This window comes from Microcaecilia unicolor, chromosome 6 (assembly GCF_901765095.1).
Source record: "Microcaecilia unicolor chromosome 6, aMicUni1.1, whole genome shotgun sequence".
In the NCBI taxonomy this organism is placed as follows: domain Eukaryota; kingdom Metazoa; phylum Chordata; class Amphibia; order Gymnophiona; family Siphonopidae; genus Microcaecilia; species Microcaecilia unicolor.
This window is the reverse complement of record NC_044036.1, coordinates 118025889-118040396: the sequence shown is the minus strand read 5'-3', so window position 1 is coordinate 118040396 and position 14508 is coordinate 118025889. Positions and strand designations below refer to the sequence as shown.

General features: G+C 48.2%; 1 protein-coding gene across 2 annotated transcripts in view; it reads left to right on the top strand.

Moving 5' to 3' along the window:
* The window catches only part of DNM3 (dynamin 3), a 1044597-nt gene that overhangs the window by 58980 nt on the left and 971109 nt on the right, over positions 1–14508 (top strand). The window lies entirely within an intron of this gene.

Here is a 14508-nt window from a genome sequence, read left to right as displayed (position 1 = left end):
GTGGTAGCAGCGGCTTTGCAGAGGCAGGGAATTCTGGTGCATCTGTATCTGGACGACTGGTTGATCCAGGCGAGTCTCGGGCTCACAGTGTGGCGGCGACGGCTCAGGTGGTCGCGTTTCTGGAATCGCTCGGATGGGTAGTGAATGTAGTCAGTTGATCCCATCGCAGAGTCTGGAGTACTTGGGAGTGCATTTCGACACGGCAGTGGGTCATGTTTTTCTGCCGGATTCTCGGATCGCCTCTCTTCAGTAGCAGGTCCGGCTGTTAATGTCCATTCAGAGTCCGACGGTTCGAATGTACCTTCGGGTTCTAGGCCTCATGGCAGCGACAATAGAGGTAGTACCATGGGCCAGGATGCATATGCGTCAGCTTCAGGCGGCTCTGTTGTCCCGGTGGTCTCCTCAGGTACACAGTTTGGAGTTGTGGTTGCCATTGAGGGGGGGCTCCTCAGCGCAGTCTCCAGTGGTGGCTGTGCTCAGCCCATCTGAAAAAGGGCATGCCGTTGGAACCTCCTCAGTGGGTGATTCTGGTAACGGATGCCAGTCTGCTGGGCTGGGGAGCTCAGTGTCTCGGTCGGTCCGCGCAGGGACGGTGGTCGACAGAGGAAGCTCAGTGGTCTATCAACCGGTTGGAGAAGAGGGCGATTTGGCTAGCTCTGTTGGTGTTTCGCTCAAGTGTGGTCGGAAAGGCGGTAAGAGTCATGTCCGACAACGCGACAGCAGTAGCATATGTCAACTGGCAGGGCGGTACAAAGAGTCCGCGGTTGGCAATAGAGACGGCTCTGCTCATGAGTTGGGCGGAAAGGCATCTAGTGCAGATTTCAGCGGCGCACGTGGCCGGGGTGGACAACGTGAACGCGGATTTTCTAAGCAGACACATGTTGGACCCTGGAGAATGGTCTCTGCACCGGTCGGTGTTGGACCAGGTAGTTCTAAAGTGAGGAATGGCAGTAGTGGATCGCATGACATTGGCACAGAATGCTCAGGTTCCTCGGTATTTCAGTCGGCATCGGAATCCACGAGCGGAAGGGATCGATGCGTTGGTCCTTCCGTGGCCTCAGCGGGTATTGCTGTACATGTTTCCCCCATGGCCCTTGATAGGTCGAGTCCTACAGAGGGTAGAATATCATGCGGGTCCGGTGTTGTTGGTGGCTCCGAATTGGCCGCGTCGGCCGTGGTTCGGGGATCTGATGCACTTGTTAGAAGGCATCTGCGGCTGGGGGGCTCGGTGCTGTTGTGTCAGGGTCCAGTTGTCATGCTGGATCCAGATCGGTTCTCTCTTACAGTGTGGCCCTTGAGAGGGAACGGTTGAGAAGGAAAGGGTTTTCCCCTCAGGTGATTCAGACGATGCTGCAGTCTCGCAAACGTTCGATATATTTGACCTATGTGCGTGTGTGGGGCATATTTGAAGATTTGTGTGGGGGCCTGGCGTGTGTCCCTTCGACAGCTTCTGTGTCGTGCATTTTAGATTTCTTGCAGGATGGTTTTGAGAAGGGCCTTTCATTGTCATCTTTGAAGATGCAGCTGGCTGCTTTGGCGTGTTTTCAGGGTAAGGTGCAGGGCAGGTCGGTTGCGTCTTCCCCGGATGTGGTCCGTTTTTTTGAGGGGGTGAAGTTGCTTCGTCCTCCTCAGCGGCCGGTAGTTCCTCAGTGGGATCTTAATATCGTTCTTGACTCTTTGGCGGGTTCTCCTTTTGAGCCCTTGGAGTCTTGTTCGATAAAAGACCTTACTGTGAAGGTGGTCTTTTTGGTAGCTATATCGTCTGCTCGTCGGATTTCGGAACTTCAGGCTTTTTCTTGTAGGCCTCCGTTTCTGTGGTTTTCTAAGGAAAAGGTTGCGCTGCTTCCAGTGCCTTCGTTTTTGCCTAAGGTGGTATCCTCCTTTCATGTCAATCAGGTGATTTCGTTGCTGGTCTTGGGGGACCGGACAGGGGATGCTTCTCAGCGTTTGGCGAAATTGGATGTGCGCAGAGTGTTGAAGGTTTATTTGCGCAGGTCTTCGGAATTCAGGTCTTCGGATAGGTTATTTGTCCTTCATGGGAGGCCCAAGAAGGAAGCAGCTGCTTCTAAGGCATCTGTAGCTCGGTGGTTGAAGGATGCCATCTCTTTGGCTTACATATAGAATGGCCTTACGGTGCCTGTGGGGCTCAAGGCACATTCCACTAGGGGGATGGCGGCTCCTTGGGCAGAGAGTAGTTTTGTTCCACCGGTGGACATTTGTAGAGCGGCGGTGTGGTCCTCCCTGCATTCTTTTGTCAAACATTACAGAGTGGATGTACAGGCAAGGGAGGATGCCAGTTTTGGAGCTGCAGTCCTGTCCTCTGGGCTTCGCAGGTCCCACCCTTAGATGTGTTTACTGCTTTGGTACATCCCAAGCGTCTTGAACAGTCTGGAGGATTGCTGAGGAAGGTGAAATTAGGCCTTACCTGCTAATTTTCTTTCCTCTAGATCCTCCAGACCGTTCAAGAGCCCACCCAGTGTATCGAACAGTTCAGTATGATAATTTCTTTAGACTTCAGTTGCTGATATTTCTAGTAGCTCCTGTGATTTGGGTCCTGGAGTTTTACTAAGGGCAGTTTGTGGTACCGTTTGTGCCCATCTGCAGTTGAATTTCCCCGTCTTAAGGGGAGGAGATCTGAGTGTGGATTCAGTGGTTTTGTTTAGGTGGAGGTGTTTTGTTCCTCTGCTTTCTTACTGTTTTACTGGTTAGTAGAAGGTCTGCACAGGCTACTTGTATAAGAAGTTTTAGTGTTCTCAGTCTCCCTCTGCTGGTAAGAGTGCATAACCCAAGCGTCTTGAACAGTCTGGAGGATCTAGAGGAAAGAAAATTAGCAGGTAAGGCCTAATTTCACCTTGTTATGCAAATGATATTATTCTTTTACATCAAGTTGCAAGCTCATTTTCAAAGCACTTAGCCTCCCAAAGTTCTATAGAAACCTATGGAACTTAGCCTCCCAAAGTGCTTTGAAAATATGCCTCCATATGGATCATCAACTCTGATTTTACTTTACAGATCTGCTTGGATCAGATTTCTTCTTGGCTAGAAGTCCACCAACAGGACCTTCTGTGTCCCTTTGCTGTGTTCTTCCATTCAACTTGTAGATTAAATATTTAGCAGTTATTTTTAATGAAGAATTTATAAAATATACAGACAAAAAACTGAAAAAATACATAAAATTTACCTCTTAAACATCCACATAATACATTATTTCAATTCAAGTCCACATCACGAGAGATACCTTACTTCATTCCTGGAGCCATACCGAAATAATAAAAAGAAATATCTCAAAAAAAGAAATCATAAATATAAAGTTCGAGTCTGGTTATTCACATCTCTAAACTTACCATTCCTCAACCAACAAGATAATAAAATAAAATCAATTGCAGTTTGATTTTTTTTTTCGTTTACTAGTTTTCCAACAAAGAAATCCTCAATCTGCAGTGGCTCTAAGAAGACATATCTCTTATCTTCATAATCATTCAAACATTTACATGGAAATTTCAAGAAAAATGAAGCTTCTATTGCTACCAGTTTTGACATCAATTGAAGAAAAGCCTTCCTTCTAAGCTGGATAGATCTAGAAACATCAGGAAAAAGAAATACTGCCTGACCACAAAACAAGATTCTTAGGGAAATAAGCTTTTAAGATGGCAATCTTCTGCTCTTCTGTTTGCAAAGTAACTAACAGTGTTACTACTTGCTGCTACACTGATGCAACTCTATTATCACATTCTAAACGTTTTTGAGACGTTTCTTCTGTAAAGTGAAAAAGCTTCCAACAGAAGTTCTGTAGAACTTTCTCAATTACAAAAACACCTCCAATGGGGAAGGGGAGGGAAGGGTCTAGGGAGGGTGATATAAGTATAAATACAACTATATAAAGTTTGAAGTTACAAGATGTTAATGTCAGGGGGTTGAATCTACTGAGTATTGAAGTACCAGATACCTTACTTGTATAATTGGTTATATTGCAAAGTGGTACAATTTAGCAACTTGTATGTTGCATGTTTTATTATCTTCTGTTACGCTTTGCTGATCAATAAAGACTTCATGCAAAAAAGAAAAACACTTCCAACAATATCCTTTAAAGAAAAGTAACTTGGTGCAGCTGGTAAAATAGAATCAGGTAATTGAAAAGATTGTACTTTAATAGGGGTAGGGACAGGTAATATAGATTTAGGTCCTTTGTCCAAAAAATTGGGTGTAGACTCCTGGGAGGAACACACCTCCCCTGGGGTAACAGAGCCTCCACTCTTGGGGGGACTTTGACAACTTCCTGATTTGTGCAGGTTAAGGAGGTAACGTTCTTCCTGACAACAAGGAGACTGAAGGAGAGAACATACTTAAAGTTCCAGCACTTATATAGTAGCTCCTTCTACCTGTACATATTGATCCATGGGGCCTTTTACCAAAGATGGCCCCGGCTTCACAGACTTGCCTCCTTTTCGCTTCCCCATAACTATACAAACTGACCAGCAGACTCTCTCGCTCCTCCGCTGTTCAGGCAGCTCAGAAGGGGTGGGGTGGGGTGTGTGCTGCTCCTTTGGTCATGCCCCCTTTGGGCATGTGCTCATGGCCACACATTGCAGAAGGGGTCAGGAAGGGCCTTAACCGTGTCACTGTCAAACCATCCATGACCGTGTCCAACTCCCACTGTGCGTGCCAGGTAACTCCATATTTAGGAGTTCTTATTCACTACCAATCACATTTTGATCTTCATATCTCTATTGTAGTAAAAAGCTGTTCTTATGCTCTGTTTTGCTGTATTCAACATAATTTGAGAAATGGTGATCAACAGATGATTCTTTATGCTTTAGTTATGTCTCACCTAGACTATTGTAAGGCTGTTTATATTGATCACCCCCAGTATTTTCTTTTGTCTTCAGTCTGTCCACAATATGGCAGTTAGGAGTGTGTAGTAATTTTATTTTCTCGACACCATTATCAGTTTCAATTTAAAATTTTGCTTTTCACTTATGATGGTTCATAAAGAAGTTCCCATTTGTCTTTTGTGTTAATCTCTTACAAACTGTCTCATAATTTTTGCTCAGCTACGGAGCTGCTCCTGTCGCTCCCTTCTCTTACCCATGTATGTGTCGCGGCCCTGATGCCACTCTGAGGTAGGTGAGCTCTTGAGTTCTCCCGAGCTTCACTAGTCCCAGGAGATCACCGCGCACCCCGACTCTTCACCCGCGGCGACCGCCGTTCACCGAGGGTTGAGCCCTCAGCTGCTGGCGGCCAGCAGGACTGCTGGAACCACGGGGTGACGGTTGACCTGACTAGGCGACTAGCCGAGGGCAAGTACAGTCTAGGAAACAGCTTTGCAGGCCGGCTGGCCTCCACGAAGGACAGACACAGTCTTGGAAATCGCTAGCAGGACGGCTAGCCTCTACGAGGGACAAACACAGGCTTGGCAAATGGCTAGCAGGACGGCTAGCTTCTTCGAGGAACAAACACAGACTTGGCAATTGGCTAGCAGGACGGCTAGCCTCCACGAGGAACAAACACAGGCTTGGCAAATGGCTAGCAGGACGGCTAGCTTCTTCGAGGAACAAACACAGACTTGGCAAATGGCTAGCAGGACGGCTAGCCTCTTCGAGGAACAAACACAGACTTGGCAAATGGCTAGCAGGACGGCTAGCCTCCACGAGGAACAAACACAGACTTGGCAAATGGCTAGCAGGACGGCTAGCCTCTTCGAGGAACAAACACAGACTTGGCAATTGGCTAGCAGGACGGCTAGCCTCTTCGAGGAACAAACACAGACTTGGCAATTGGCTAGCAGGACGGCTAGCCTCCACGAGGAACAAACACAGGCTTGGCAAAAGTAACAGGATGGCTTCAAACACGAAAACGGAAGCACTGGATCCTCTCCGTGCTTCCGTTTAAATTCCCCGCTTGACCTGGCTTGGAGAACAGCTGGAACCAATCCTCGCCGCCCAGGCCGGCAGCGGGTCCCGGATTGGCCCTCCCATCCGATGGGCGGAGTTCCTACGTGGATGCGCCAATCCGGCGCGAGTGGGCGGAGCCTCCTCTCGGGTGCTGCTGCCGCGAGGGGGGCGTCGACGCCGGCGCCGCCATCTTGGCCGGCGGATCTCCTTCTCCGAGGCCGGCGTTAGTTCCTTGGGGTCGCCGGCCTCGGAGCACCTTGCGGTCGCGGCGATCCCCGTGGCAGCCCTCCCTGGTTGGCCCGGATTCCTCGGGCGCTTCAGCCTCCCGCTCCGGCCCGCGGAGCCCCAGGTAAGGGCCCGGAACGGGACAGTATGCTTGAATTCTATACACCATTCAGCATTTTTCTTGTCATGTACTTATGAAATTCATTGCCTCAGGTTTTGAGAGCTGAATTATCTCGAAACAGGCTTAAGGCTGCTCTTAAAACTGTATTTTTGGTCTCGCCTTTCTGGCTGCAATCTAAGCATTGTGAAATGGTCCAGCACTGGAAGTGATGGTACCAAAATCTACTACTTTAACCTAATTAGCTGTTCTTCTGTTACTATGTGGTATGGATTTCTCTACTTTTTTAGATTGTCCTATTTTTTTTCTGTAATTTTAGTTGAAATTTAAACTGCTTTACTGTACCCTATAAAGGCAGTATAGTAAATGCAAAAAATATGAAATCATAAACCAAACATAGATTGTGCTTTGGGTAACATGCCAGATTCATAGGATTATTCACTTCAAGCAGAAAAAGCTGCAGACTTACTGGTTATTCTGTAAATGTACCACATCTCCAAAGTCTTGAGCCCAAAATGCTACAGGAAAAATAAAGTACCGAAGCATTTTTTGAGACTTTTGTTGGAGGTTGCAACAGCCATTTTGACAGCAGAGATGACATAGGTAGGAGTGACAGGGGATGGCTATTCACACCACTAGAACACCAGTTATTGTAAGGGAGGCCCAGGGGAGACTTAAGGGTGAGGGGAAGGGAGAGGCCAGGAGTAGGGCTATTCCTGTTCAGGGGTAGGGCAGGCTGAGCTGATCTGTAGCACTAATTTGGGGCAATAGTGACCAGTTTTGGCTGAAACAGTGATGAGTTTTGGACTCAGATTATGTTTTGACTGAAACCATAAAAAGTGGTTGGTTTCCCTCTTATTCATGTTTCTCAAAATGGCATCTCATATTTTCTTTGCCTCTGGTTTAGACATCATATAGCGTAGCCCATGTAAATAGAGAATTCCTTGTCATTTGCAGCAGATGAATCCAGGAACTAGTGGGTTAAGTCCGCCTACCAGCAGGTGGAGATAGAGATAAACAAATTAAAGGCAGTGATGCCAGATGGCCAGCTCCTACTTAGTATGTCTGTATCTCAGCAGGTGGTGGACGGCTTTTTCTCCAGCTCCTGGGCCCAAGGCCTATGAGGGTGCTCCTGGGCTGGTGGCCAGTTTGAGCCGGGGGTGGCAGACTGGTGGTGTCCCCTTTGGCAGCACACGCAGTTGCTGGGTCCCTGCTGCACCTCAAATTCCCTCTGAACAGGCTTTTGCTATTCCTTTCTTTCCCTGTTTGTTTCTGCCTCCTCACTTAAAAAAAAAAAAAAGAAAAAAGAGAACCATTGAATTTATTTAAAAGAGAAACAGAGAAGCACAGGGAAGTGTGTTTTTGCTGAGAGCAGGTTTGTGTTACTGCTGTCCGAGTCCTGTTTTCTGTTACCTGCTTGTCTGAGCCTGCCTCGAAGTGGAGTCTGAGAGTTTTTTTTCTTTCTTCGGCTCAGCTCTCAGTTCCCGTGCTTTCCTGGTCTGAGGTAAGTCCTGCTGGGTTCCTGTTTGGGGACGGGCGATGGCAGCGGAGGCGGTAAAACGCTGTTCCCGATGCGGGAAACGGCGTTCGGCGGTGGGCCTTTGCAGCGCGGGGTGCGCTGGTTTGGTGGGACTTGACAGAGTGGTGCCCCCCCCCCCGAGAGCGTGCTTTCCTGCCCAGAGCCTTTCGATTCTCGCGCCATTTTGCAGTCGGTTGTGGAGCCGGCTCCGGTAGCGGTTTTGGGCAAAGCTTCTTCTCCGCTGGTAGGGGAGTTTGGGGGGGCGTCAGGCACTGTGGGCAGTGGTGCAGGTGCCATGGCTGCGACCTCTGTTGCGGGGGAGGGGTTTTCGCCAGAGTTTATTTTGCTACTCCATCAGGCGTTTTTGTTGAAAAGGGCCTTGCCTCCCTCTCACACGGCTGCGACAGCTTCGGCCTTTGATTCTCTCAGGGGGTCTGGGGGTAACCAAGAGATTTTGGGTTTTTCCCCAGAGGATTTCTCCTCCCTTAAAAAGCCTAGGCTTTTTGGGGGGTCTGAGGAGGGGTCCTGCATACGGTCACCTGCAGCTTCCTCCGTGGTGGCTCTCTCGGAGCAGACGGGGGTAGAGGACGTGGAGGATGGTGTCTTCACTGACCAACCGGAGGACTCTTCCGCCGTGAGGATTTTCCATAAGGGGGAGTTGTCCTCTTCTATCTCTTAGGCGCTGGAAGCCCTGAATATAGAGGACCCTGAGGTTGCCTTTTCTCAGGTGGTCAACCCCAAGATGGCTAGTACCAGATGACCTTCTAGGCTTTTCCGGTATATGAAGCTATTGTAGAGTTGATTTCAGCCCAGTGGGCGGATCCGGATAGGGGGCTGAAAGTAGCCAGGGCTATGGCCAGGCTGTGTCTAGTTTCAGCAGATCATTTGGAGCAGTTTGCTCTACCTAGGGTGGATGCCCTGTTGACGGCGGTCACTAAGAAGACTACTCTTCCAGTGGAAGGTGGTGTGGCACTTAAGGATATGCAAAACAGACGGCTAGAGGCCTATTTAAGACGTGCCTTTGAGGTGGCCGCTTTGACACTTCAAGCTTCTGTTTGTAGTTCTTATGCAACTAGAGCTTGTCTCAGTTGACTACATTCTGTCATGGATTCGATTTTGGAGTCTGATGTGCCGGGAACTCCTCAGATGTCGCTGATGGATATTGGGCTGGCGTACTTGGCGAATGCCTTGAATGATTTGATCCATGCTTCAGCCAAACTCATGGCCTTGACCGTTTTCTCTCGGCGTCTTCTGTGGCTCCGTCATTGGGCCGCAGATATGGCCTCTAAGCAACGGCTCATTAAATTGCCTTCCCGAGGGAAATTGCTTTTTGGGGAAGACCTAGAAATGGGGGATTCCAAATATCAGAGTCTTCTGGAGGATAGACCCAAGTCTACTTTCAGGCAGGGAGCCTTGAGGTCACGTATCAGAGAGATGCGACAATATCGCCCGGGGCGCTCCAACGCAGCCTTTCAGCATCCTCGTTTTGGGCAGCGTTCTTCCTTTCGCAACGAGAAGCGTCCGGCTGGACTCCTCTCTCGTCGGGGGGCTCCTTCTCAGGCCTCCCAATGATGGGGCGCAGGTCCACTCGGGAGGAGAGCTGATCGGTGGTCGGCTTTCTCTGTTTCTTCCAGAGTGGGCCAGAATTACTTCGGATCAGTGGGTCCTTGATGTGGTGCGAGAAGGTTACAAGCTATAATTCTTCTCTCCCCTCACAGACTTTTTTCTGGAGTACCGCTGTGTATCGGTGTATCGTGGGCCAAGAGGACAGCGGTTCTGCAGTGTTTGCGAGACCTGCTAAGGATAGGGGCTTTCGTGCCTGTTCCTCCTCTCAAAAGGCACAGAGGTCGGTACTCCATTTTCTTTGTGGTTTCAAAGAAGTGGGGGCTTTTCGGCCTATTTTCGATCTCAGAAAAGTAAACCACTTTTTGTGGGTTCGTCACTTCCGCATGGAGACATTAAGGGCAGTTATTGCTGCTGTTCAACCAGGCGAGTTTTTGACGGCTCGATTTGAAGGAAGCTTACCTGCACATTCCCATTTGGCAGCCCCATCAGAGATTTCTCAGATTTGCGATGCTGGGTCAGCACTTCCAGTTTCTGGCCCTTCCTTTCGGAATGGCCACTGCCCCACGCACTTTTTCCAAGGTCGTGGTGGTGTTGGCGGCGTTCCTGCGGAAGGAGGGGATTCGAGTGCATCCATATGTCGACGACTGGCTGATTCGGGCAACGACAGCAGAGGAGAGTTGAGTGGTCACCGACCGAGTGATTGCGGTGTTGCAATCCTTAGGTTGGGAGGTCAATATGGACAAGTCATCTGGTTCCTACTCAAGAGTCTGGAGTATCTTGGAGTGCAATTTGATACGAAGCGGGGGAAGGTGTTTCTCCCCGAGGGGCGAAGGATCAAATTGCTTTCTCAGGTACGGACTTTATTGAGTCGTTGCGTTCCCCGAGTGTGAGACTATGTTCAGCTCTCGGTTCCATGTCGGCGACCTTGGAGGCCATTCCATGGGCAAGGGCTCTCATGCGGCCTCTTCAGAATATCCTTTTGAGCAGATGGTCGCCGACGTCGCTGGATTATCAACGATGCCTTCCTTGGTTGAGCCGGGCCAGGGACAGTGTCGCGTGGTGGCTCCGGTCAGCCAATTTGCAGAAGGGTGTTTTTCTGGTGTCTCCCAATTGGGTGGTAGTCGTGACGGATGCCAGCCTTGCGGGCTGGGGAGCCCATTCTCTTCATCGAATATCCCAGGGGTCTTGGACCCCTCTTGAAGCGACTTGGCCGATAAATTGGAGTTGCGAGCAGTCGTGAATGCGCTGCGGAGTTTTCAGGACCTTCTGCAGGGGCAAGCAGTTTGTGTATTCTTGGACAACACCACCGATGGTGGCCTACATCAGTCGGCAGGGGGGGGGGGGCACTCGCAGTCTTCTCTTGGCAATGGAAACGTCTCGTCTTCTAGTATGGGCGGAAGCGCATGTTCAGAGTCTGTCGGCAGCACACATTGCGGGTCAAAACAATGTTCAAGCAGATTTTCTCAGCTAGACTCTTTTGGACGCAGCGGAATGGACGCTGTCGGACTCGGCTTTTCGGCTGATTGGTCAATGTTGGGGAAGACCACTAATTGATCTCTTGGCCATGGTTTGCAATGCCAAAGTTCTCCAGTTCTTCAGCTGCAAACAGCAGCCAGGATCTGCAGGATTGAACGTTTTTCTCCAGCCATGGCCGGAACAACAGCTATTGTATGTTTTTCCTCCGTGGCCTCTGATACGGAGAGTTCTTTGCCGCATAGGGGGCTGGTCGTTCTAGTGGCCCTAGACTGGCCCTGACAGCCGTGGTATGCGGATCTCGTTTGAGCACTCTCAGAGCCACCATTGTGACTTCCAATGCCTCCCGATCTTCTGCATCAAGGGCCAGTTCAGATGGAAAATCCCTCCCTCTTTGGTCTTATGGCCTGGCTATTGAGAGGCGGCAGCTGAGGAAGAAGGGATTTCCAGGACCAGTCATTGCCACTCTTTTGGGGGTACGGAAGCATCATACTTGCAAGTGTGGAAAGCTTTCTCGGCGTGGTATGCTTTGCGTGCTGAATCGCCTTTTCGGGTGGACATTCTGGTTATTCTGGAGTTCCTTCAGGATGGTCTTCAAAAGAGATTGGCATATAATTTCCTTCGAGTGCAGGTGGCCACGCTAGCTTGTTTTGGGGGCAAACTGGACGGTTCCTCTTTAGCAGCTCACCCTGATGTGGTCCGTTTCCTACGCGGGGCTCTTCGGCTTCAGCCTCCTCTGCAGCAGCCGGGCCCGGCGTGGCAGTTGAATATGGTCCTGCGAGCCCTCCAGGCCCAACTGTTTGAGCCACTGAATAAGGTTTCTGAGAAGGATCTAACACTTAAGACAGTGTTTTTGGTGGCCATTGCTTTGGCTAGGAGGATTTCTGAAATTCAGGCTTTGTCTTCCAGAGATCCTTTTTTGCAGTTTTCTGAAGCAGGGGTGTCGATCCGGACGGTGCAGTCATTTCTACCTAAAGTGGTTTCAGTTTCCATGCCAATCAGGGGGTTTATTTTCCGTCTTTTCGAAGAGAGGATTATCCAGGGGAGTTTGCCTCTCTTCATTTCCTGGACGTGCGGAGAGCTTAGTTTCAGTACTTGCAGATCTCTAACTAGTTTCAACGATTGGATCATCTTTGTGCTCTTGTCGGGATCAAAAAGAGGTGAGGCGGCTTCTAAGACTTCCATTGCTCGGTGGATTAGGGAAGCCATTGGAGCGGCATATCTGCTGCAAGGGCGGGCAACTCCAGTGGCCCTGAAGTCACATTCTACTCGGGCACAGGCGGCTTCTTGGGTGGAGACGTCGGCTTTATCTACTTGAGCGTCCCGTCATATTTTTGCGAAGCATTACAGGCTAGACAAGAATGCGAGTTTTGGGGCGGGAGTGTTGGCGCGGGGAGCGTTGGCTGTCCACCCTACTTAAGGAATGCTTTGGTACATCCTACTAGTTCCTGGATTCATCTGCTGCAAGTGACAAGGAAGGTAAAATGATGTCTTACCTGATAATTTTCTTTCCTTTAACGCAGCAGTTGAAGCCAGGATCCCTCCCTTGTTCAGCCGACGGTTTTTCATTTTCTGCGCAGTGTGGCTATTTTTTCCTTCCGGGTTCTCTTTTGCAGAGTTCAGACAGATATGGGAACACGGAAAGGATTCCGCTTTCTGGATCAAGTTGCAGTTATTTCGAAGTTCTTATTTGGTTCTCTGTTTTTCATAGTGAGGATGGTTTCTGGTTGTTATTGGTTTCATATTTTTGGCCTTGGCAAATGCTTACGAATGACATACTAACTGAGGAAGGAGCTGGCCGTCTGGCATCACTGCCTTTAGTTTATCTGTATCTCCACCTGCTGGTAGGCAGACTTAACCCACTAGTTCCTGGATTCATCTGCTGCGTTAAAGGAAAGAAAATTATCAGGTAAGACATAATTTTACCATTTTCCACCTGTAAACTTTCTCTTAATTTACAAGGATGACATCTTGAAAATGTAAGTTGTATTTCTGTCTGTTGGCCTCCTGAAAACTGAGCAAATGGAAGCACTTTTAGTTTCATGTTCTCATAAGTTTAGGCATACTTTTGAAGACTTTTTCTTTCAGTATTGTATGTTCTTTAGGCCACGTTGTGGTGGGGGAACTTAAATCACCAGCTATTGCAATGCAGAGAAGGATGGATTTTAAAAAATGAATTCTGTTACTCTGGCCTTAATAAAGAAACTGACTGGATTGTGTCTTAAGTTCTTCTGTTGATTTAAAAAAATAACAATACAAAACAATACAAAACCTTTTGGCACACTTGCATATTTCTAGGAATATGTTGGATCTTACAAAATCCAGAAGGAAGTTTTTTGGCGCGATGCAAGTATATTGGGTGTTGGCAATAAATTTGTAGGACTAAGATCATACTCTTTGTTCTCTGGCTTAGGAGTGAGATTTGTTACTGTCATGGTATGCACGAAACTAACTGCAGGGGAACAAGTGATTTATGAAACCGTGTTCAAAATAAAAGAAAAAGGACCTCAAACTTGAGTATTATAGGGTGCACATTTTCAGTCATTGGTCCAAACCCCCTCCCTAAAATTCAACATTTATGCCATATTTCAATATCTGCTATGGAAATCCAAATCACTTATCTGACAGATTATATCCATGCAAGCAAAGTTCTTCCAATGGAGGCCTTTGCTTTGTGGTTAAAAAAAAAAAAAACCCCCAAAACCCACACACGGGCAATTGCATACTGCATTCCTCCTGTGGCTGGCTGTTAAGCTTCAAATTTGTTGGCTTTTGTATTTTACAGTGCACAAAACTAACCCATTTGGAGACATTGCCCTCGAGGAACATTTTTGATAGGCAGGAATTTCATGCTATATTTTCATAGTAGATAAAGGTTTGTTTGGATCCCTGAATGATAGTCTTTGAAGACACAAGATAGTTGGAGTCCATTTTGAGATGTTTTAAGGATGTGTTAACTAATATGGTTTGTGTATTGCAGAACTTATGGAAACTATATCCAACCCCCTGAAGTAGGCAGTATCTGCTGAAACATCTTACTGCCTAGTGATGGTGTCAGTTTGGAAGTTTTATATAACTGCGCTTCGTTTGGCTAGGAGTCGGATAATACTGATGTCTTCGGGTGGGACGTCCATGGGGTGTTTTTTTTCAGTGTTATTTAAATCTATATATCAATTTCTTGATGAACTGGAGAAGCCCAGAATCCTCCAGGTTTAACCCAGTGAAGAAATGTTTGCTTTGATGATGATGGAGATACTCCAAGTTAGGCAGGCAGAACCAAACGGTTGGAGACATTTTAGAAGATTTGAGCTCTTCTTTGTGATTCTTAGATTGAACTAGGAGTTCCCTGGTTAAATTATTGATTGGGTTAAGCTGCAAGAACTATAGGCACTGTTTGGAGAATGAGATAGGAAGGGTGGGAGAATTGGGTGTGTGTGTGTATTGTCCAAAATTCTGTGGCACGACTTATTTTCCGCCAAAATCGTTTTACCCACACTAACCCACTCCTCAAGTCACTTCACTGGCTCCCTCCCTGTCCGCTTCCACGTACAGTTCAAACTTCTCTTACTGACCTTTAAATGCATCCATTCTGCAGCCCCCCATTACCTCTCCTCTCTCATCTCTCCCTACATTCCTCCCCGTAATCTCTGCTCACTGGACAAATCTCTCTTTTCTTCCCCCTTCTCCTCCACTGCTAATTCCAGGCTTCGTTCGTT